Raw genomic sequence first — 27,379 nt, forward strand, 5'->3', positions numbered from 1 at the left:
ATCTTGTAAACCACATTACATAAAGCTATCGGTCTAAACTTGTCAGGAGTTTGGGCTGCCTCCTGTTTAGGGATCAGGGCAATGAAGGAAGTGTTCAGGGCTTTCAAAATAGTTCTATTCATCCTAGAATCTTCTACAACATTAATAATATCTTGTTTTACAATATTCCAACAAGCCTTGAAGAAATATACATTGAAACCATTTGGGCTAGGTGCTTTACCATTTTTCATTTCTTTGAGCACTTCGCTGACCTCTTCTTTGGTTAATGGCTTATTAAGGTTGAAATTGTCCTCTCTGGACACCAGCCTAGGTATATGTCTTATGAAGTTTCTGATGGAGTTTTCTCTATCATAACATGTTTCCTTGGTTGTGCCTCGAAAGTGCTTAACAAGAGCTTCTTCTATCTCTGCATGAGAGTTGTGAAGATTACCTTCCTCGTCCTTGATCACTGAAATTTTGTTGTGAACTCTGTTAGCCATAGTTGGAAAAATATAGTGTTTCTTTCTCATTCTTTCAGCCATTGAACCCTCGATTTTTGCCTCCAAAATATTTCCTCTTGTTTGCATAAATTCTCCCATTCTTGATTACATTTGGTAGCTTGATCATTTCTGGTTTCATTGAAGCCATCTATGATAAGGGCTTGGTTTAGTTCCAACATTTTACCCTCTATTGCTTTTTTAGCTTCAAAAATATTTCCATTTTCATTCTTATTCCAATCCTTGAGTCGGAGCTTGATGTGTTTTAGTATTTTATGAAGAAGGAACATTCTAGTGCTCAGGATGTTCAAATATTCTGACCACCACTTGGCAATGTTGCTAGTGAAATATGGATGGGAAAGCCACATGTTTTCAAATCAAAAAGGTCTGTTTCGGGGAGTACCAATAATCTGCACCTCTAGATGAACCGACCAGTGATATGAGCCTCCAAAGGGTAGAATTCTTGCTGATAATTCCTTATCATTGAGCATAAGGTCTTCCAATATCTTAAATCTGTCTAATTTTGAAGCTACCTGAGACTCTCCTCCTCTTTTATTGTTCCAAGTAAATATGCCATTACTCGTTACAATATCCACTAACTTCATTATATTTGTGAAAGTCTGAAACTACAAAGAGCCTTTACTTAGAACTCTGGTTCCACCTTTTTTCTTAGAAAATGATTTAATCATGTTGAAATCCCCTCCCAATATCCATGGAATGCTTGAATGTCTCTCTCTGAGAGCCTCCAGAGAATCTAGAAATTTGAGTTTACCTTCCATTATTTGGGGGCCATAAACATTTGTGACCAGGTAGGTTTCCTTATCTCCTATAGGTTGTATGACCACTAATAAATATTCTCTAGATGCCTCAGCATCTAAAATGTCTATTTTATTTGGATTCCAAAGGGTGAGTATACCTCCTACTGTATTCTCTGCTTTGACTTCTAGAAACTCATAACGATTGAGCCATTTACTATGAATCTCTTTTATTTTTTGAATGGAACATTTGGTTTCCTGGATGAAGATCACATCCGGAGCTGTTTGTTTCATTCTATTACTTATCAGTCTCTGTTTTCTTTTACTGACTAGACCTCTAATATTCTAAGAAGTAAACTTCATTATTAAAGATTGGTAAAGGAGTAGCTAGTTAGGTCTTTCATCTTACCTGAGTCTATCATTAGCTTTCCACATTCCATCAATAGTTCATTCTACTTTTTCCTTCCTCTTTTCTTTCCTGGGTTTCTAGGTGCTAGTCTTGGTGTGGTTTTCACCGTTTTTACCCCTTCGCTGCTCTACTTTTCCTTGTTTTTTTGCCTCTCCGGTCCTTTATTTTGGGTTTTCTAGATAAATAGTTGCTGGACTCTGCTGAACTCCTCTGGAGGTAAAGAGTCTACCCCTTCCTTGGTTCCTTGAATCAAGAAATCCTCCAGATCTAGATTCTCTTTTTCAAGAATCTCCTGAAGTTCTTGTTCCTCCGTTTCCATCTCACTTTGGGTCATCTCATGATCCATTTCTATTTCTGCATCCCTCACCATTGTATCTACCTGCTGATTTTTATCTGGTGTTTGTTCCCTGTCCTTTTCTTTCCCTTCCTCCATTATACCTTCTACCTTCATCTGGTCTGCAGTAGTTATCTCTTCTTCCTTTTCCATCACTTGGAACCTATTTTGACCGGTTTGTTGCCTTTTTTGTTTTTGTGTCTTTAACCCCCTCTTGCTTCCTTTTCCTCTGTTTTCCACTTTTTGAAAGCTTTCATAGTCTTTCAATGTGTTAGTTTTGCTCTTATTCTCTTTTTTAGTGAGAGGGAAATCCTTGAATAGGTGCCCATGCTCATGGCATTTGCGACATCTGAATGGAATATGTTCATAATCCATAGTTTGCACCCATTCTTCATTAAAAACTTCCAAGATAACCTCATTTGGTAGAGCACCAGAGAGATCCATCTCCACACATATTAGCAAAGGAAGTATACTTTCCCCTACTAGTGGCTTCAGAGGCTTTGAAAAAATGTCCTAACTTATTTCCTATGGCCGATAAGGACTCTGTTTTCCAATAGTCAAGCGGGAGAGAATAGAGTCTTACCCAAATTGGGACCGAAGTAAAGGTTTCACGTTTCAATACAAAATTCATGATCCAAGGTCTCATGTAGAGACCTGTTGCCGCATAGAAGTAGGGCCCGCCTTCAAAAACTCTATCCTTATCTTCGATGCTTGCAAATACCACAGTAAAGAAACCCTTTGACCCTAGGTGTAGTTTGATGCTTCCTTTTGGTTTCCAGTGATATTTTATCCACATTTGTAAGGATTTTTCAATGGGCCATAGACCCATGAATTTGCAAATGATTGCATAGGTTTGCATATGGTCCCTATGCGCTTGCAGAGCAGGCTCATTTAAAACAACTTTGGGAGTAATAGCAGCTTTGGGCTTACATGGACCCATGTGTGCTTTCTTTTTGTTCCCTGTTCCTTGTCTTCTTCCTCATTTTCTTTAGTATTGTTATTCTCCTTTAACTTCTGTCCAGCTTGTTCCTCTTCACTATTCCTATTCCTTCCCTTTGAAGGGCCTCTATCATATTCCATAGGTTTTTTACCCCTGCTAGTCATAGCTTGTTTGAAGGAGGGAGTGGAGCTCCCTCCTTGGCACCCTTCCATGGAGAACCTCCCCTGCAACAACCCTAAAACCCTAGATTTTTTGTCCTCTGTCATTCACCGCCATCCTCCATTGTTTTCTCACTTCATTCAAGGTATGCAAACCTTTTAAAATCTCTTCATTTTCTGCTTTTTATTTTTAGTCAATGTATCATGAATTAAATCTTGATATCATTATTCGAGTGATGTGATAGTGATAGGGATATTGAATGTGGCCATCGGTTTGACATCAGAAAAATTCTTGGCCGTGCATTTAAAGAGTGATTTTGTATAGACCTAGTTCCTAAAATCTATAAATTGCTAGCATCATAATTTATACTTGCTTGATGAAACTATAAATCACATGTATAAATTCTAAAGGATAACAAGAAGATGATCCTAAAACTAGGCTAAATCCTTGTAGTATTCCATTATTCAATCACAATAGGTATTTATTTATTATCATTCTCCCATAAAATAAGGCATTTATTTATTATCATTCCATTATTCAATCACAATAGGTATAAATATATTAAATTCATTTTATTGAATTTGTTTTTTACAGGGATCAGAAAACCAATTAAACATGGTTCAAAATTGGACATTATGCATAGAAGTTTCTTGTTATCCCAATCCAAGGTGAACAATGATTACTTATTTGTTATGCAATATTGTGACAAACAAATTCCTCCAAAGGAAAAGGAATGTACTTGGAAGAACAACAAACAATGAAGCATATTATATTGCATTGATAAAAGGCTTAGGAACAACTAGGGAGTATGGATCCAATGGAATTGTAGTCTTCACCAATTTCAAACTTGTGTGCAACCAGATGAAAGGCATGTACCAAGTTAAAAAGGAGAGGTTAAAACAACTGTATGGAGAAGCAAAAAACATTGTTAGTCAATTTCAATCATTTAGCATAAGACATTGTATGGGGCAATGCCAATTCAATATTTGTGTGTGAAAGATGAATTAGTGTTAAGAATATCTCCATCAATATTTATTGATGGAAATTGTAAGATATCTTTGATATGTGTGTGTTTTTTAGTTATAAATGTGTCATTTTTAATGACCATGTGTTTTTTTCAATTCTATACCAAGTGTACCCCCACTATGTAAGCACAACTAGGTGAACTTGACATGTTTTAGAAAATTTTGCATTTAATTTTCAAAATGTGCGTGCTTCAACATTTGCATTTTTAGTCTTGAGTATATTTTAAATGAAGAGCTTCATATTGTTACATTATTTTTTTGAATTCTTTCAATGTTTTAAATAGAAATTTTAAGATCTTAAAATGCAAGATGTAGTTTCAAGGGTTGCATCAATTAAATGCATGAGGTAACTTCAAGGGTTACATCAATTTTTTGAATTCTTAATCTTTTTAAACATAAATTTCAAGATCTTTAAATTCATGAGGTAACTTCAATGGTTACAATAATTTTTTGAATTCTTGATCTTTTTAAACAACAATTTAAAAATAATTGTAAATACATGAGGTAAAATTTTAAATATCATGCATCTATATATCTATAGATATCCATATCATGGATGAGCATTTTCCATATGATTATTCAAGGAGAGCATCAATAGAGTGTCATGCATCTACTAGAGGGGGAGGTCGAGGTCATGGATCAAAGAGAATATCAAATGAATTGGGGGAGGTCCATCATGATCGTGGTATATATGTGTGTGTGTGTGTGTGTGTGTGTGAAATTTTTTAAATGATATTTGAATATAATCATATGTAAATGTATACATATGGAATTTGTTATTTTATCAATTTATCTTTAAATTTATTTATAATAAATTTTATTTTCTAAGGAGAATCTCAAACTAGGTCGAAAAGACTATCTACTCAATCAATGGAGGGCTATCGTTCACATCGTGGTATATATATGTGTGTGTGTATGTGTGTGTTAATTTACTTAAATGATAAATAGATAGAATCATATGTATTTACACATATATATTGAATTGATTTTTCTAATTTGTTTTAGAAGCTTCGCTCACTATGTTGTCACGTGAGGGTGGTCAACATTATCTAGGTGGTCATGAATCTCAGGGTGGTCAACATTATCAGAGCGGTCATGAATCTTAATCAGATCATCACGGTCATCATCATTTTGGTAGCTTATATAAAAAAAATTGTTTAAAACAATTGTGCATGTAAATGAATTATATGTACATACGCATGTACATGTCTATATTGCATGTATATGAATACATTTTTTCACATGCTTTTATATTTATGTAATTTTATATATTGATGCAGAGGGTGAAAATGTTCCTTAAAGTAGACGTAAGCGTAGTCAGTCAATTTAAGAAGGTCATACACCAACTACCACTTATTCATTTGATATTCCTGATAAGATTCCTTGGGAGACAAACCTCCAACAATGTACACTAAAAAGGTCAAAAAGTAATTATTCAAAATTGAGGAAAGATCTTGGTAGTTTGGATCTCCCTACAGAGAGTTGAGAAAGCTTAGAAATAGTTGTGCACTCTTTAAGCTCATTTCTAGATATTTACGAGAAGCTTGGGCCAACCATAGATTTCTTTATAGATATGATGAGGTGTAGAAAGGAAGCAATAATGGGTCCTGATAAACGGGCCAAGGTTAGTAAAAGAGATACAAAAGAAAATGCAAAATCTATGTTTAATTTCAAACAAGGGCCAAAAAGAAAGATGCTCAAGGTGTAATATTTCAAGCACCCTGATATAGCAAGTCATTTTTATGATAGGTTCCTTGCAGTGTATGGAAAGCTGCCATGGAATGATGAGGTTCTAAATTATTTTGCAAAATTATTTTATGTAGAATTCTTTTTGGGTATGAAACCAAATAATAATGACCTTCCATTTGAATATTATGTTACTGGGAGAGGTTGGTTATATGATTGTAAGGGTGCATTACGTGATACTAAATTACCTCGCCCTCTGCCACCTTTGGTATGCCAACCTCCTCATCTGGTAACTTTGTGGTTAGAGATGGATGCCACTTCTCAAATTGGTTGAGAAGGAAGGGATGCCATTATACACAACATCCAAAGTGCATTGACTGGAATTGATATCGGTCTAAATTGACAAAGAGCATGAGTTAATGTACGTGTTGATTTTGTATATAAAATAGATGAGGAGATAGATAATATGAATATTGAGGGGCTTAAAGCATATGCAAAGGGTTTTCATAATGGCTGGTAAGACCTAATTGTTCATGAAGAAGAGGTTGTGAGATCGGTATGTGTTAATGGTTAGGGTGGATATTTTAATGTAATGTGTAATGTATGTGTTAATGTCGATTCACATACATTTTGTTAACTTTTTCAGATATAATCTAACACAAATGTATCATATGTTCACCATTTCTAGTTAAGTCGTTTGTTGAATGAAAAGTTTGATAATTTCACGATCCCAGGTTCAGGTTCCAATCAAGATATTTTAAGAGATGTTAGCTTTTTTTTAAGATTTCATGTTTCAATACAATTATTATTCTAATTTTATTATATCGGTATTGTGAGGACATATTTTTAAAATAAATAATTATGTATATATAATTAAATGTTAACAGATTCTGATTTTGTTCGATGTTTTGGACATAACGCCACCCTCTTCCTCCCTACTAGGAGATGTGTCAAATATTCCATTGTCATAAGTATTGAATATTTCACTTATGTTTTGTTATAAATTGAAGTGCAAGTTTCATTAAAAAATGAGATATATTTATATCTTATAGTTTTAAAATTTTCGAACTTTAGGTTTGTGGAGATGATTTCCATTCTCCAGGGACTTTAGCGATGGATTCGAAAATGGGGATAGAATCATCTAAGAAATTTGAAAAAATCATGTAACAATTTTTTTAATATTGCGAGTTTATGCATTTTCATGTGCAATTTTAAATTTTTAATATATACATGTAAATGTATTGTACAGGGCATCCAAGAGGGAGAATTACAAGGGGAACACCACGAGGTATTGCATGGAATTTGAAACTTTAGTCAGTTATAGGGATTGAATCGTATAGACAATTTGAAAAAAATGATACTTGATTTTTTAAATATTGATCTAGTTTATGCATTTTCGTGTGAAATTTTAAAATTTTAATATATATACATGCACATGTATTGTATAGTTTATCCATGAGTACACAATGCATGGTGAACACCACAAGGGCACAATGGAGGGGGAACACCATGAGGTATTACATGGAATTTGAAACTTTTTATAATTTTGTTTTGATGATTACATTCTCATTTAATTTTAAAACATTAAAATTTAATTTTAAAGTATAGAATCTTATGTATATATGCAATTACACATGTTGTGTAGGGCACCCATGATTCAGATGAGAGCATGAGGAGGTTGATAGATCATATATTTCAGCGAGATTATCTAAATTGATGCAACTTTTTATTTCACAGTGTTTTAATGTTATATTTACTTTTATCATGATATAAATTTTGGACATATTTAAAGTAAAACTCTTTATTATGAATTGATGCATATTTTTATTTGACAACTTTTTATTATATATTTAATTTTATAATGATATAAATTTTGGACATATTTTAAATCTAGAACTCTTTATTATGATTTAATACATGCTAATTTTGGAGTTTATGTACAATTTGCATGATGCATGGTTTGATGCTTAAAACTTGGTTTTACATATTTAAGTTCATGAATATGTAGCAATGAAAGTAAATTTGCATTTAGTTGGTACATTTTGCATTGTCATTGTTATAATGTTAGTATATGATTCTTAGGTTTTGTTTAAAAATGTTTTGTCACTTGTTATTTGAAATGAATCTTTTAAAATTTAAAATTACAAAACATGGTACATTTTACATTTGAATGAATCTTTTAATTTAGTGTAGATGTCTAAAACAATCATAAAAATTTCATTAAAAAATATGGTATGTACATTTTTCATTCATGTATGGAAAAGATACTATGGATATCGATTAATAGTTAAGGTTTTTAATACAAAGTTATTTGAATGCACAAACATACTAGATAAAATTGCATTATAAAACATGGCCACAATTTGCATGATGCATGCATGGTTTTATCCTTTTGAAGGTTTTACATATTTAAGTTCATGAATATGTAACAATGAAAGTAAATTTGCATTTAGTTGGTACATTTTGCATGATCATGCTTATAATGCTAGTAGATGATTCTTAGGTTTTGTTTAAAGTTGTTTTTATCAATTTATTTAAAATGAATATGAAAATTACAAAGCATGGTACATTTTGCATTTGAATGAATCTTATAATTTGTTCTAGATGTCTAAAAACATCATAAATTAAAATTGCATTATAAAATATGGTATGTACATTTTGCATTTATGTATAGAAAGGATACCATGGATGTCGGTTGATAGTTAAATTTTAATATAAAGTTGTTTGAATGCACAACATACTAGATAAAATTTCATTATAAAACATGACCCACAATTTGCATGATGCAAGCATGGTTTGATGCTTTTGAAGGTGTTACATATTTAAGTTCATGAATATGTAGAAATGAAAGTAAATTATCATTTAGTTGGTACATTTTGCATGATCATTCTTATAATGTTAGTATATGATTCTTAGGTTTGTTTAAAGAATTACAAAACATGGTACATTTTGCATTTGAATGAATCTTATAATTTGTTGTATATGTCTAAAAAAATCATAAATTAAAATTGTATTATAAGATATGGTATGTAAATTTTGCATTCATGTATAGAAAGGCTGCTATGGATGTCGATTGATAGTTAAAGCTATTTGAATGCACAAACATAATAGATAAAATTGCATTCTAAAACATGGCCCACAATTTGCATGATGCATGCATGATTTGATGCTTTTAAAGGTTTTACATATTGAAGTTCATGAATATGTAGCAATGAAAGTAAATTTTGATTTAGTTGGTACATTTTGCGTTCAATCATTCTTATAATGTTAGTAGGTGATTCTTAGGTTTTGTTTAAAGTTACTTTGTCAAGTTATTTAAAATGAATCTATTAAAATTGTAAATTACAGAACATGGAACATTTTGCATTCATGCATAGAAAGGCTACTATGGATGTTGGTTGAGAGTTAACTTTTAATATAAGTTGTTTGAATGCACAAACATACTAGATTTTATTGCATTATAAAACATGACCCAAAATTTGCATGATGCATGCATGGTTTGATGCTTTTAAAGGTTTTACATATTTAAGTTCATAAATATGTAGCAATGAAATTAAACTTGCATTTAGTTGGTACATTTTGCATTCAATCATTCCTATAATGTTAGTAGGTGATTCTTAGGTTTTGTTTAAAGTTTTTTTGTCAATTTATTTAAAATGAATCTAGTAAAATTAAAAATTACAAAACATGGTACATTTTGTATTCGAATGAATTTTATAATTTGTTGTAAATGTCTAAAACAATCATAACTTAAAGTTTCATTATAAAATATGGTATGTACATTAAATTTCATTAATGTATAGAAGGCTAATACATTTTGCATTCATGTATGAAATCATTTAAGACAAGAGAAAGTATACATATAAATTACTTGGCGTGCATGGAAACATAATATCAGTAGCATCAAATCTTCAATACACCTACATAACAGGCATTGTTATCACTCCGTACTTTTTGAGGCTGCAGAAAAAATCATAGAGGTAATCACAGAACCACTTTGGAAACTAGGAATCTAGCCCTTAGAGTTTTAGAGAGGGATCTCTCTATATTTTAGCTTTGCTTGAATGAAGGTATTAGGCTAGATATTAAGTTCAGGGTTGCGTTTTTTGTGTTGTTGGGTTGAAACTGGGAAGAAAGGCCATTAGGCAAACGGAGTCATGGGTTTGAGTCGATCAAATACAAAGTTTACAGGTTAAACTTGTAGGGTGAGTTAGGCAAATTCATTGGATCCTTTAAGATCTATGATGTGAAGGAGAGGAAAATATTTAGAGATCCAATTAAAAACAGAGCAGTTAAGAATTATAATTTTAATCTTCATTAGAAAACATAAAAAATATTCTTAAGCTAGAGACAAAGTGTACATTCAAACAAATTATGTTCTTTATCTTCTTAGAATAATTAAGATTTTAGAATCACATATGATAATAAAGAGAAAAAAATTCACAAAAAGAGATTCACTTCACTAATAAAAATGACACAAGAATCATGTAATGATTGCACTGTATTACCGAAAATCTGATCAATGCTGGCTCTATAAGTTGCTTTACAATGCAAGTCATTTCTTCAAATAAGTCCCAACCCTTCATAATTCTAACTATGAAGTACTTATAGAAAATATTACAAAATATCTTGATTCAAATTATCAATATAGGATCCTAAAAGTATCCAACAATCGATTACAAAAGTAGTACAAAAATTTAGGAATCTTCAAACTGCTAGAACTGCTGGCCATATTTCTGAGGAAGATTTTTTATGATTGAACCTCCAAATTTGTTGTGTTTTTCACCTTGCTGTCAAAGATAAAAATTACTCAAGTGTTGGCTTAGGGAGTCCTGACCCAGGTTCAGAGTTAGTTGTGCCAACCAACAAATCCCTGCACTACTGGCCCTTGCAGCAACAACCCGTGTAGCGCAAGCTACAGTCTCACTCGAAGTAGTATGGGGGGATGCAAGAACCAAGTTTCTGCATCCAAAGACGAGTGTGATGTCTTTTGGTGCCTCAGATCTACCTTCGCACAGATTGATAGGCCCTTAGGGCTCGATACTACAACTATATTAAAACAATCTTTAGACCTTTGCGAAGGTCTATTATCAGCCTTTGCGGAACCTTAACAGTCAATTTATCCACTTACGTGCATTGGAGAACCACCCTTAATTAGTGTTTTCACAAATCTACTTAAGTTATCTAGTAAACATAACAGAATTCATCACTGTCTTTGTGAAAGTACTTAACATGCATTGCATACATTTATCAAGACTTATTCAAGAGAATCACACATCATTAGATCAATATTCCATAAACACATGATTCATAAACAACATATATTATAAACAAAAGTAGACTAAGACTAAGAATATATACACAGGAATTGATCGGTAAATTTCTTTATTGATCTTCAGTTTAGATTTACAGACTCAAAATTACCCTGCGCACTTAGTTGTAGACTCTACCTAGGCCTCTACGTACTCAGCTGCAAAGACTTTCTTCTCCTATATGACCCACTTATCTGCACTAGCATTGCTCTTCTATTGACCCATTACATCCAAGATATGCCTTAGAATCTCTAAGACAAACCTATTTATAACCTTTTTCATACAATCCCATGGCCTGTGGACCATGGGTGGATCTCAAAATTGACTCAAACTTTACATAAATAAGTGGTTAAAACCCCTTTGACTCCTAATCATCTACATACTTTGCATCCACAAATCACAGAGACTTTACATTAGTTACAAAAATATATCAAAACTTGGGTTATTTTAATTGCAAAACTGACCCAGGGGACCCCATCACAATAGACCCCCAACACAAAGATCGTGACTCACCCTCAAGTAACTCAGCTGGTACTGCGATCTTGCTGTGGAGATTCTATAGCTCCACCTAGGTTATTGTGACTTTGGATGCGCTTTGAGTTACTTCCTTCTTGACTTCCTCCACTAACGTTTTTGTAGCTGGTCCTTCTCCGGCCAGCCTCATTGTCTGCTATGTCTACTGTAAGCCTTTAACCTTGTTCTGGATGGTTGTCATGACTTGATAAGCCTCTTTTAACCATGGCTGCAATCTAGCCTTTAACAAGCCCTCCTTCTTCTGTGTCTCCTCTACCTACACGAGGAACTGCTTTCCCTCCTATAATTTGGATAGGAGCTGCGCTAGTGCGATCGAGTGTGTCATTGCCCTATATTCATCTTACTATCATTGTAGCTCCCTAACCTCTGTATTCAGTGTCTGCAAGTTTGGATCCTCCTACAGTTTTGTCACCAACTCCATTTCTTGCTCAAATAATGTCATCTAGTCAGCAACTGCGGCATCCAGAGTGGCCATTCCTTCTTTTATTGTGGCTACTCGCTGCTCCTGGACCTCAGGTGGAGTCGTGGGTTGCAACTTTCTGTAGCTTTATGATTTTCCTATTGAGTTCAAACTAAACTCATCCAGCCTCATCTTTGGCTTCGTGCACACCAGCGACTCGTTTTCTAATCTTTGCTTCTAGGTATGCATCTTTGGGGATATGAAGCTTAGGCACTGTCCTGCATGCCTCGACGACTGCTGACTGCAATCGTGCACTCTGCGCTTGTAGCATCTCCTTCTCCTTCAGAACTTGTGTCTTTTCAGCAAACATCTACTGATTATTGACTTTGATTTAACTGATAGCAATGAGTTCTCGTTGTCCCCTAATGAAAAACTCTTCCACAACTCCCTGTAGTAATGCATGCAATGACTCAAGTGGTATTGCGGAAAGGTTTAGGCCCATTTTCGTGACCTTGTCAAGGAGGCCGTGTTGTTCCTCAGTTTCGATGTGGACTAAACCTTCAGGCAAGGGGAAGAATCTCAAGTCTTGTGACCAGGCCATCTTCACAACTGTACTTTTACCCCATGCCAAACAACCTTGTGTGCCGCTCACCTTCCTGACATCTTCTTGGATTTTGGTTGCTTGTAGCTACAACTCTTAGAGATCCATCTAAACTCCACCCAATGTCTATATGTACTCATGTTCCAACTACTATAGCACTTATGTTGCGATGTCCATGACTTTATCACCAATATCATCCAGATCGCTTTCTGTTAACACCATGGGATCAACCTGTGTTTTCTGGGCTTTTTACTTTTTTCGCGATCCACCTTTCTGCTCCAGTTCATGCCTTTTCAAAATGAAAGGGGTGCGCTTCCCTTCCTCACCTTCGCCACCTTGTCCTGTAAGCTCTTCTATTTCTGTTTCCGGTGAAGGTGACTTGTCACCTTTCTGGGACTTGCACTACTCTTGTTCTGCCTTTCCTTGGCAGCGTATTCCTTCTCAACATGAGCCTTCTCTGTAACATCCTTATTTCTGTGTGGCCAGGTTTTGGACAGTCTGATTAGCTGCCTTCTTCCTTTTCTTTGTAGCAGTACTCTCTGGACCCATGCTTGGCCCAACAGCGAGATCTGAAGGGGCACACCACTCTGCGGGCCATCTTACTACTACCTCTTGTACATATGCTTTGGTTACCAAATATGGCAAGTCATGCCATTTCTGTTGGGGATCCTTCTACGGTTGAATGTATACCCTGTGGAAGTTAGCCTTGAATGCTATGTAGGTTGATAGTTGCATGTACAAGGTTGGGGACAACCTTAGACGTTGGTTAACGACCATGCAGAGAATCGATTACATCAGGACCAAAAATATTTTCATCTCTGTGATCTGTGCGAGGTCCTTGGTAGCCCATAAGGAGGCGAATTACACTGCCTCCAACAATCCTTCCTCAAGTGGAGGAAGCTGGTTGTCCTCCGACAATTCCCATGCAACAAGCACAATGGACAATAATAACAAAGCATAGTGAAACGGTTTGGTTTCATCTTGTACCTCTCAGCAATTCACGAGGAACTCTTGGCAGAGGTATCTGGACCAATTGAACTGCACGCCCTTTGTGTATTATGCAGCTAGGGATGCTATGGGTGCCAGAACTTCATCCGCGTGACATTTCCTCATCACCTTTCCTGCTAATATCTCCATGGCCAATTGAACTGTGGGGTCTGAGATAGATAAAATGGAATACCCGTATAGCTTATTTATGAGCTTGTATTCTTTCTTCATTATTTCTGCAAGGTCCTTCTCTCTCATCTTTCCGCCAAGCTCCTTGGATGGGTTCATACCTTCGTATGGTAGGTGTGTAATCCCGTGAATGAGCATATCTGTGATGGGTATAGGCCCTCCTAGCCATAATCACCCATTGTGAACCAATGTAAGTAGCTGGCGCACACAAATTGTGTTAATGGGGGTGCAGTGGTAATGTGGCACCCTTAGCAAGTTGGAAAACCCTGATTTCTTGACACCATGGACCCATTCTTCTGTTTCCAGCACTGTAACACCTATCTCTTCATAATAAACTCTCTTCATATATTTGTCTATTTCCAAGTGGGGAAACTTAGCGTGATCTGCGAGGTCCCAATCTTCCATCTTCAATAGTGGGATCTGTGTTAGCCGCAGACCTTCAAAAGGAACCTGCTCAGGTATTAGGGGCACGAAAACAATGAATTTACCAAAGTTTGGGTCCTTTGTGATCTTCACCTTTCCCTTTCTCAAAGGGATATACCCAAGTAGCTTTGTTATAGGCTCTGCTCCTTTGGCATCAATGTCTTATGTTCCATGGTATTCTTTCGCTTCCAAGTCCACTACCTTCTGCTTATATTTCATTAGCTGCTTATATTTCTTCTGTGTTGGTGTCGTGGTATGCTTCCTTGGGGAAGTGTGTACCTGCACCAACTTTTTTTTCTTTTTCTTTGTTACAGGTTTCTTCTCTTTTGAGACAGGTTGTTTGTCTTTCACCATGGTTTGCTTCGACCTTGGTGACCTCGGCATTGGGTACCGCAGACATAGCTTATGCACTGGATACTTATGGTCTTGGAGTGTCAGATATAGTTGCTTCCAAACTCAAGGCTTCGGCGGGGTTGGTGGGAGTCATCCTCCCCATAAATAATTCATGGGCTTCAAGAGAAATGTCTATGTGTGCCAGGAATTCCTCCGAAAATGCTCAGCTCATAGACGATAGAAAACAAATTTCAATAACAACTCTAAGGGTGCAAAGTGTTCTCTGTTGGACTGGCACATGTAATTTATAGGGTGTTTTCAATTTGAATTCGACTGTTCCCCCCAAATTTTAACAATAAACATTAGTTTGGCAACAAATCTTCAAAGATTTTTTGCCTTAAATGCTGCCAACCCACTCCTCTTAACTGTCTTCTAGCTGTAAAGTCATGAACAATGACTCCAATGGTCACTTTGTTGTTGTGATGCATGATACCTCCCTCCATGGTGTAGCTTCCTGCGCGCAACTCCCTGGATTGCATCTTCATTATTTTCTACACAACCTACTTGCTGCGTAGTCCTCCAAACCGGGCAGTGTAGTTTATAGTCCCACGCTCCCTTGCAACTACCTAGAGCACTAATACTATCCAGCTGCCATATAGTCATTGTGCAGGATCTCCTATATACAACTTCAATCGGCTCCCATTTACTATTCCCAAAAAAGGTTCTCCATTCAAAGTCGTGAGTTGAACTGCGCCTCAATCTGTAATTTCTTTGAAAATATATGGCCCTAGCCAATGCATTTGGAATTTTGCCAGAAACTTAGTGAATTTACTATCATATAATAGGAGAAGATCATTTACCTTGAACATGTGAAGCTTGATGTGGTGATCATGCCATCCTTTTTCATGTTCCTTCTGTACTTGCTGATGAAATCCTGCCATTCAAGCTCCATCAACTACACGCGCTGGCCTTCCATGGTCTCATGATCCACCATACCTGTGAGAGATGTTATGTGTAGACTGGGCACAATATATTCCTTTGGCATTACATCTTCTACACCATAGACCAATCTGAATGACATTTGTCCAGTAAGCTTCTTGCAAGTAGTCCTATATGCCCATAGTACTGCAGGTACGCACACATCTCAACCATTTCCTTGCACATTACAGATCTTTGTTAGCGCATTCTCAAAAATATTGTTGAAGGATTCAACAGTTCCATTGGCCTGTGGATGATATGGAGTACTCTTTTGATGGTAGACCTGGAATTCCTTAGTTAGTGTGCTGATTGTTTCGTTCAGAAAGTGCGTACCTATGTCACTCATCAACACTTTCAGGCAGCAAAATATTATTAAGACATACTCAAACAAAAACTTTGCTATTGTAGCCTTGGTGCAACCCTTAACCGGATGTGCCTCTTCCCATCTAGTTAGATATTTCATCACAGTGATGATATAGCACGCACTAGTTTTCTTCCCTGGGGGCTAAATTGGCCCAAAAAAATCAATGACCCATTTTTCAAATGGTTGCAACGATACTTGAGGTTGTAATGGCAATTCATATCTTCGTGATGGTCTGCCTTTTTTCTGACATGCATCGCACGCCTTACGATACGCCTTGAAATCCTTGTGCAATGTTGGCCACCATAGACCTGCGCGCAAAATCTTCTGCGTATTCACCTTTCCTATGTAATGTCCTCCCACAACCCCTCCATGAGCTTAAGTGAGAATGCTATCTCTCTCAAAGTCGGGCACATATCTTCGCAATATTTCATTTTCACCCATCTTATATAGAGGTCCCGCAATAATTGAATTTTTTTCGTGTGCACTACGAGTTCCTTCTTTTGATGACTTGTATACCCTTCTAGTGCCATCCCCGTAGTTAATAAATGAATGATATCTACAAAATGGTTATCCACTACGTGCACCGAAACGAGCTGCATGTCTAGCAACCCTTTCTCCAGATTATTGGGCTCCCCTCCTGTTTCGATCCACAACAGATGGTCAGGTCCTGCATTCAACCTTCCTGGCTTCACAATTACTTCAAATTCATACTCCTGGAATAGTAGCAACCATCTACAGATATCTCCCCCCGCCCCCCCCCCCCCCCCCCCCCACAGGCTTATTGACTAGGTATTTCAAGGAAAAATGCTCTGTTTACATTTTGAAATGTCCTCCCAATAGATAATGATTGAATTTATGTAGTGCATACACCATGGCCAATCCTTCACCCTAAGTCATTGAATAATTATTTTTGGACTTTGATAACTTCCTCCTTATGAAGGCTATAGGATGGTTCATCTCTCCTTCATCGACCTGTGTTAGCACTGCACTAAACTGTTGAGGCCTTAGATTTTTGCTGCTCCAACATGGGGGATAACCACCTGGTCTGGACCTTAAGACAATTCCTTTCCTATTTAAGTGGTGGCTCTGACTAGGGATGATGGTACCAGTTTCCCATAACGGGTTTTAAAATGAGAGTGGGTATTTTTTCGAGTGATTACAATAGAATAATGATATCTAAATGACCTATTCTATCATGAAAATCTCTAGCTAACTTAATCTAATATAAACTTGGGTATTTCTGTATAATATTTGATATACAAAGATATCTCCTTGACATTTGATAATAAATATCAATCACACAAAACACAGAGATGATAACGTGTAAATATAATTTCTTTGACTAAATAGTTATTCAAAGAAATGTATAAACTATATCGCATATGTGATGTTTTATATATGAAAATAAACAATCTCAGCTAGGCATCATACAATAGTGCAATTAATGCTTAATAGAAAGAACATATCTCATATACAATTCATGAAAATAAAGTGTTGTCACTAATTAAACAGAAACATGACTAATCATACAAGATAGAAGTACCATATATGTGAAGTTCTGCTCATTTGACTAATGACATAGATCAACTCCTTTCTTCAGATCAAATTATCTTCCAAGTATACAAAAGTGCATCAACAAAGGAAAGTAGTCTGATATTTAAAATAAATGATCATGTTCCATAATTTAACCAAAGCATTCACAAATTTACAATAGTGCATTCTTTGCAAATGTTTTTGATAAAATTCTAGACCCTTCTCTAAATACATGAGAAGGGTATAAATACTATTCTAACTGATGTTCAAAAATGGATTATAAAAAAAATTGAGGATGTTTCAAAAACCCTTCCTCCTAGCTAGTTAACTAACTCTAAAAATAAAAAGTGACTTAATGAGCAGAGGCTATGATGATGATTTCTGTCTGCCAACTTGTCTTTCAAATCACATATATTGGCCATCGTTTTGACTTGGGGAGGTGCCCCAAAATGTGTTCTGACCTGTCCTATGAAAATTGCATCTATGAGAGGTGGCAGCATCCGTTGAGTTGAATGGAGTGAGAAGTTAAGGGTCATGATTTGACTGTGTGGCTCAATGCGGTATTTCCAATACAACTCCCAATCAATCTTTTCTAACTTTGTGATTGCTTCCCTTTGAGTTCCCACTCTTTCCTTCCATCCATTCTGCAAAAAATTTAGATCAGGCAGTTCTTTCGGGTTTCCTTCCTTCACCAAGTTGGTGGAAAACAAAGTGTGGCTTACTTCCTTTACTATGTTCTTTAACACCTCGGCCGCTCTTGCCACTTCTAGTTCAGCTTGTTTGATCCTTACATACCAATCCATCAAAAGAATGTCCTTATGTGTCTCCTCAATATCAGGCAGATTAGATTTCCTTCCCTCTTATGTTTCTTGCCAATCGATGAACTATGAGATTATTGTGTTTAGATCAGTAAAATCAGTTCTTTGGTCAATCAATTTATCCGTTAGTTGGTCACTAGTGATCAAATTATGAGCAATATGTGACATCTTTTGGAAAAATTGTTCTTGTTGTTTTAATAAGAGAGAATTTATCTCTAGTGCCTCTTTGATGAATTCCTCGATAGTAGGAACATCCTAATATCTTTCCATGGATTGCTGCAAGTCTTGGAGTTGTATGTTTTTGGCCGATATGTTTGTTTCGTGGCTTATCTTTAGCACCTCCATGCTTTGTTACAATTGGGCTAGCTGCTCACTGGCCTACCTGTTGACACTTGCCTTCTATATCTTGAGTTCCTGCTCGAGCTGTGCAATGTTCTCTTCCTTTTCCTTCAACAAAATAGATATATTGGTAGCTTTGTCCATGGTGGCAGTTGCATACGCTCCTGTAAACTGTGACAATCTAGTCAAGTTTTCAGCTGGGTTGGAAGGGACGTCCTTCCAAACTATGTCCATTGGCTCATTCCCAGGTTGGAGTTCAGGTGTTTCTATCCTTCTCCTTTTCCTTTGTCCCCTTACTACAACCTTGTGGAGCAAGCTGTATAACACATAAAGAGGAGGGATTTTAGTCACCTTCAAGACAATTTCCGATGTGGGCAGAGTGGGGATGATTTTAGTCTGCTGAGACGTTGTCGCTTGCTCATCCATTGGTTCAGACTCTGTATTTTTCTGAACATGCAGAGGAGTTTGATACTCCATAGTTTCCTCGGTATTTTTTGTCTTGGGAGTGTCTTGTATTTCTTATTGAATTGATCCCACTCCTACTCCAAACTACTACTTTTGATGTCTGAACCAATATCTTTGGGTGGGGTACTCATATCCTGCTTTTCAGCTGACTTCCTGCTGGATTCTGCCATATTCTTGGTGTCTTGGGCCTTCCCTCTATCCATTGATTTACCTATATCTACTTGAGACTCTATGTGAGAATCAGGTCCCTCATTGTTGAAAGTCACACAGGGCGTAGGTTTGTCCTCAATCTTTAACAAATGCAGTGGAATTATCTCGGGCCTTTTGTTTCTGTACTCCTGAAAGCTATCAAAATCTTCAGGACTTAGATTTGTCCTTGCCCATTCAAACGGTTGTTCGAAGGATTGAGCCAACAGTAAAAGGTCTTCAAATTCATCAGCCTCATGGTTATAAGGCTTGATATTTACTGTAGTAGTGATGTTATATGATATCTTGTCTCGATAAAATTTCCTTTTGGGAAAAGTATGGAGCCTTAGGATTTCTAGGCTTACCAACCCCTTTATTGCATGGTTAAAATTTGATAATGAAAAGGAACCGCACCTAATAAGAAAAGATGGCTATAATAACTTCTTTCTTTCTTTCAAGACTTTGGTCAAGCCTTTTCCCACGGTCTGGTGGGCTATTTCTCTTGCTAACAAATTATTAGAGACATACAAAGGGAGGACATGTGGGTCTGTTGTACTACCAAAAACCTTGATGTATGTGAACCATTCTTCAACAAAATATTTTCCGACTGCAAGAAGGTCTGTAGCAGCTTCTTTGGAAAACCTGGGGGCTTTCTTATTGAAAATTAATTGATGTAATGGAAAAATAACAACATGGCATATTTTATAGAAATGGGGTATATAATGGGATTCCCAAATTTGTTTATGGCTAAGATGGATAGGGTAGGGGTCCTACAAGGTCCATTTCCAACCCATGATTGGAAATTTAGTGCAGAAATAGATGGCATCCATAATGTAGGCACTAAAATAGAATGGAGGAAGGTTCTCTGGAGAGGAGGATCTCTTCTGTCAATATTCGGTGATGACAGTGGCTAGGTTATCATATAGGATGGTGGCTCAATTCATAATGTGGGAATTGACACAGGAAACAATCAAATGAATCCATTCTATGGAAAACTTAGCATTATTAGGCATCAATCAAAGGAATCCATTCTATGGAAAAATTAACATCATTAGGTAGCCCATATAGTCTACATAACATAGCAACTGCATAGTTGTAGGGGTTTGCCAAAGAGGCTACAGGATACATATCCGTTTTATCAAATTTGAACTTGTTCTCTAGTACCCTCTAGCCTTGGATCATCTTGAATGGTTATTCGTTCTTCTTTGCGAAGTTGGCCACATATTTTTTTATCATATATATCCCGAGGGTCAAGTATATGGTACATTTGCTTCACATCTTCTGCTTTGAATGACCCCATGAGTTCCATTCTCGAGTTCCTGAATTGCCTATCTTCAATAGTGAGGTTTTCCACCACCGACCTAATCATATCAGTGTATGGGAGGATATTTGCTTTTGCTCCTATTCTGTGAAGGAAAGAATAGGGAGCATCTGTAATAGTCCAAAGTAAATATAAAATTAATTTCCTAATTAAAATCAGAATCAACAAATAAGTACATACCTATATTATCTGTGATCAATGTCTGCTAGATGACAACAAGGGTTTGGGGACGACTCTCCACCCAACCGTAGGATCAATTGTGCAAGGATTTGCTACAACTGGCCACCCTCGAGCCCTCAATCAACGTACTACTGCCAGTGACTCCTAAGTCTTAGAACTCCATTCTCCCAAGAGAATGCAAGATAGAATCTCGGAATTATGGAATGCAAGAATTCCTCTCATCTTCCTCACCATCTATTAAATAGAGAAACATTGGAAGGGGAACCACATGCACACCCTCCATGTGTCTACATGCAACTTTCTTTTGATTTTTAGCTTTCTTGTTTTATTTCTTTACTTTTCTTTTGATTTTTAGCTTTTCTTGTTTTATTTCCTTCTTTTTGATAGTTTTCTTGTTTTATTTCTATTTATTCTTATTTAGAGTTTTAGTATAGTTATTACTATTTTTATTTTTATTATTTTTATTTATTTTCTTTGTATATATTTTTAATATCATTTATTATTTAACATTTATGATTTATTATTAAGTGATTTATTTATTATTATTTATTAATTAATTTTATTATTTATTATTATATTATTATTTATTATTCTTATTATTTATTATTTATTATTAAGGGGAGGGATATTACATACTCTCCCCCTTTAAGGAACTTCGTCCTGAAGTTATGTTGAATTATGTATTATGCATTATTTTTATTATTTATTATTTATTATTTTATTTACTTCCTGTTGCCAACACCCTCTGTTGAACTAGTATAACCAGCAGGCATCGAAAGTCCCCAACACCCCGGGAAATCTCAAGGAATCTCTTTCCTTTTTCCCACTTTCGGCACCAAGATAGGCCTGACCCGGTCTATATCCTAGTCCAAGGCTGGCCCCAAGGCTTGCGCCTAACTCAGACCTCATCTGCCCCAAGGCAGGCATCTGGTCTGGTACTCAATGACCCCGGGCATCTCGCAATGTTGGCCCACTACCTCCACAACTACGAAGGCGCACAGCCCCAGGCATCGAAGTCCTTTACATCCCTTCCAGACTTCGATATCCCAATCCAATACTAGGCACCTAGCCTAGAACATCAGGCACTTGGCCTCCTCAAGATGGTGCCATAGCTCTTCAAGAGCTATCCATCAAGAGCTATACATAAGACAAAGGAACCACTGGCATATGTAGTGTTGATTGAGTTTTATCCCCAACCCATATGGTGTTACTTATTCTCCCTCGTGCGTATGGGCTCGCACGAGATCATCAAATAAACTAGCCCTCTCGACCCATTTGTGGAGTCTTGTGAATCATATGCATCCAATGCATTAACCATACCATCATAGTATCATAGGAAATAATCCACATGCCAACTCTTGCATGTCATCATAAGAACGTTCATCTTTGTTAATCGCAACATTATGAATAATAAGGAATTGCATGCTCATGCATGTTATAGATTTGTACGGAACTATCACATGCTTTAGTTATACCATCAACATAATTATATTAAAGACATATCATGACTTCTCATTAATGAACCACATGTCAATAATCCTCATATTATAGCATCATAATTCCTATGCCACGTTATGCATATCATATCCATCATGAGTATTGAACATTAAATACCTATCATCACTTAGTAAATGAATATGTCAATATATCTTGACATAACATCATAATACCTCTGCATATTGCTACTATCGTATGGATACATTATCACTATAAGAACCATATGTACATCATTATCTTGCTACCATGATAGCATGAAACATCATCAATATGTTTTCATCAAGTTGTCAATTACTTTTCAATAATCAGTTCGACTTCTTTCTACTAGGTAGTTGATTATTTACACCAATGGTATAGTCATCTAAGTACATCATTAAATTTCACATGAGCCTCATCATCTTGAGTCTTAATCTCTCGTCATATATTCTTCCTAGTGATAGCATCATTATTTAAATCATCTATCTCAAAATTAAAATCCTTTGATTTTACATCCATTTACCCTTTGGCTTACTGATTCCAATACCGCTATATGCAATTGCATATAAACATTTTTTCATCATGATTTAATTTTATATCATGGTTAATTTACTTGCAAGTATTTGTTAATCCATGTTGACTTATTTAACAATCAGCACTTCATCCACATAAATATTTTCTGATCTGGTCAAGTTCGTAAAGTTCGTATCTCAATACCACTTGATTGCTTTCTCATAAATTCAGTTTCATCAAGTTGGGCAAAAGACTCTTTCTTATTAAATAGTATCATTATTTTAGATTTTGAAACAGTTGGAAACACTACTACCATCATTGTCCATGAGAAACTTAAATGTGGAAACGACCTCTTTTAACGTTATGGAAAGTCCTACTCATGAAACAATGAGTCAAGTACAATCTCTATTAATTGACTTTCACTTCTTTTGTCACTATGTACACAATCCTTCTCAAGGTATCCGTCTAAAATTCCTAGCAACATTCCTTCCTATATCTTCCTCATTTATTATCATTTGGTCATCATGCAACTTCACACCTTCACATTTTTAAAATATGTAGATCATCATTATGACCATTATCACACCTTCACATTTTTAAAATATGTAGATCATCATTATGACCATTACCTATGGTGTTTCTAGCTCTACTCATTAATACCTTTAAAAGAACTTTCTTCTTGATAGAACATCCCTTCATTTTCTCCTATCCGATATTCATAGATATAATTTTCTTTTTCTCCCTGTCTTGATTTCCTACTATTCCATGTCTATTGGCTTCAAAATGGAGGTTTCTTCACTTCATTCTATTTTAATAAATTGACTTGAATTTCTCACCTCCAATCATTGTGGTTTTTCCTCCTCTCCTATAGCACTGATATACCTTGGAAATGTTGTTTCTATTTCCAACTTGGGTAAGACCTGATAAATAAATTCATTAAGATAGCTACCAAGTGTAATCCACTTATCAACATAATAAAATCTCCTTATCATATGTCTTGTTATCCATAATTCATTCATATAGTTAGTCACATATGAATAAATTTACAATGTGGCTCTCCCATTGTTATAGATGTTGTTATGCACACAACTTATCTTCTCCAATCATTCTATTTATCATACCTTACAGGCTCCTTAAAATAACCTTCATTATTACCCTGATTTTTCAAGTTCATTAGTTGATTGCCAATATTTTCTTCTTTATGTGCATCATCCTTAAATAGACCTTATAGTGATACCTTTAGAGTACCAAGTCATGATTATACCAACTCTTCCATTATGTTCTAAAATCAGTTGTTTCTTCTTATTGATTTCTTACCCCTGTTGTGATACTTCTTCTCTACGATCCAAGTTGGCCATAATCACATGAACTATCATTAGCAAGTTTCTCCTTTCCATTTCTCTTTCGAAATCTTTATCCACTACATGTAATTAAACTTGAATCACGAAACCTCATGTAACATTACACTCAAAATCTAAATTGAAATCCAAGTCTGTACGATTTGCCATTGAGAATATAGTAGTAAATGAGCAGATACATGTAATCTGAATGGCAATGGCAGTGTAAAATTAAATTTATTAGAAGATCATATTGAGAGAGTTGTGTTCTTGCAATAATAGACCAGAGAAATGCCAAGCAACTACTATTGCTAAAGGACAATGAGAAAAACAATCCAACCCAAATAATTAGTGAATAGTATGATCAACATTCAAGGAATTTTATCTCTGTGTTTTTAGATTAGATTGAACAATGAAATAATGAATAGATTCTAGTGAACAATGATCATCTAAAGGTAATAAGATATCAGAGTTTATCCATTGTCAATTGGAACAGATTTCACTATTTTAGAGCACTTTAATTGGTGACAAATTTTAACTTCAATTATCCAAATACTTCAAAAACTATGTTGTAAAATGAACTAGTGGTGAGTGGTTACACCAGCATTAGAGATTTGTTACAAAAAAACATGCCAACAATTAGACATCGTTAATTATGGGTAGATTATCACCATCCAAGATTACAAGATTTTTTCCAATGAATCAATGAGTCATAACAAAACTATATACCTTTAATTAGGTGACTCATTTAGAATTTCACTTTTTTATGTGGTTGTAATGGAGAGAACCATTGTAGAACTTTTCTTTTTATGAAATAGTGTTTAGAAAATGATAAGAGAATGCAAGCAAAAACAACTCAAGAAAATGAGATAGTGGTTTTACCATGTAATGAGATTCTAATGAGAGCAGAGAACCAAATAATCTGTTGTCTATAATGATGCATGGGAAAACCAATGAGGAACTAATGAGTGCACCAAACTTATACCAACCAAACATTTTTAGTTGATCTTCCAAAATAAATGGTGGTACCCCTAGAATTTTAGGTCTCACTTCCATAATTTAATATCCTACTTTTGTAATGATTTTAGAGAAATAAGTTGGTTGTAGCTAGTTTAACAAGTATATCAGAGTCTAATTATAACAAAGTTAAAAAGGTATTATCAGAGTTTATGAATTTAATAAGATATATTTTATCATAAATTATCAATAATCACAATACAAATTTGTAGTATAAAACCATGGAAAACATGAGTTAGAAGGTCATAATGATTTCAGAATAAATCTTAGAGAATTGTCTCAATGTATAATCCAAATTCGAATGACTAAAGCTTAAGAATATTGGTGGCATTATCGTGCTAAGAAGGTACTTTGATCTTCGAAAGAAATTTATTCATCATTATATGTCACACCAATATTAATTCCACAGATTCATGATTTTTAAGGATCGAAATTTTGTGCTGTAGAGTGAAATATTTAAGTATCTGTTTAAGCAATCATAACTTATGTTAGAAGAACTAAATGGATTGCTTTTAACAAAATAAATCGTTAAATAAATTTATTGAATGTATCTTGAGATTTTTATGGCTATTAAATAATTACTCCCAAGAAATTTAAGAAATCAAACCATCAAAGAAATATTCCACACCATAATAAGAAGAGACACTGTCACTCGACCTAGAACCGGATCGGATGACTGGGAAGGTTATTCCTCCCCAACACCAAAATAAAATCATTTTATTAATTATTTGGCCTGCCTGCAAGCGCACTCGCGAAGGCAACACCATATCGAATACCTAAATTACAATACATTTAGCCATATTAATTGCTCGGATAAGACATAAATTGCCTGAATAAGAAATAAGATTGTAAGCTTGCGGCCATGGATATGCGTGTTCCTACAAATTCCATTATTCCTTTCGACAATAATGTCAAGAAATATGCACAAACAATAAGATCAATAGTACCATTTCCTCATCATAGCCCGATCACATAATCTCCACCCACTCAAACAGCCAACTGCATACTTGGTGGCTCTCCAGCTCACAAATGCAAAAGTTGTTGGCGCTTGGACCACGGTGTTTAACAACTAGCAGCAGTCATTGTAGAAGGGAGAGAAATTGTTTTCGTTCATATCAGAAGGAATGCAAATAGATTAGCGGACCTCCTTGCCAATAAAGGGGTGGAAGATAATCTGGCTTTGTGTTAGCTCACACAGAGTTCTCTCTCAATTGTCACCAGGTTCTCTCAATGTCAAACCCTCATCTCTCAAAACAAGATGCTTCAAAAAAAGAAATACCAATTCACTTGTAATCAAGATTTATGACAAGATTATTAGCTTACAACAATGATTCAATGAAGCATGTAAGGATTAATCAATAAAGCAAGTAAAGGAAATGACAATTAGATGAAAATGTTAGAAAAATAACTCAAATGCCTTAATAGAAAGTGCTCTTAAAAATCTTCACTTATAATATGTTATGAAAAATGGAGCAAAAGAGAATTATGCAAATGAAAGCACAAGTAAATGATCGTAGATGAGATTACTAATTAGGAAATTAAAGATATACTACTTCAATCTAAAACACAAGTGAGATAAAGATGAATTACTCAATGTAATTTAGACCAAATAGCCAATGATATTAAACAATTAGCAATGAAGTCTAGATTTATTAATGACCAAGTGAAGCAATCCAATAAATTAGATAAATACAATGAAATGAAAATTAAATTAAAGAGTTAGTCACTTCCGCAAGAAATCCTCCCTTTTAAATAAGGAGATGGGATACAATAGAAATAAATCTGAAACCCACTCAAGAAAATGTATTTTTATTATGAGATTACAAAGGAATAATCCCTTAAATAGTAAAAGAGAATTTTCAAATGAACGTTTAAATACCCCTCTTGAAAATATTAATGAGAGAAAATACATGGACTAATATAAACTTTAAGAAAATGAATTTCTAGCTTATATTCTACTGGCAAGGAACGAAAAGAGGAATAACGCATTCCCGCATCGTGATTAGTAAAACTAATAATCCCACTTTGAAGATTAAAAATATGGGGCATAATAACTGAAAATGTTGAGTAACTCCAAAATTTAATACCAAAATAGCTTCAACAAAATAATAGTCAAAATTCACTTGTATTTGGGTTCGGTAAAGTCAAAATAATCTGACTCGACGACAGTTGGACAATCGAGTTAACTCAGCGACAACTCGAGTTATTAAATAATAAAGAAAAATAGACTTCGTCGTTTATGACAAAGCTTGATAACCAAAACTGCTAAGTAGACTGATTGTATTAATTTTA

This window comes from Pinus tabuliformis, chromosome 9 (genome assembly GCF_031772625.1).
Source record: "Pinus tabuliformis cultivar Carrire ecotype Pingquan chromosome 9, CPIR1, whole genome shotgun sequence".
NCBI lineage: Eukaryota > Viridiplantae > Streptophyta > Pinopsida > Pinales > Pinaceae > Pinus > Pinus tabuliformis.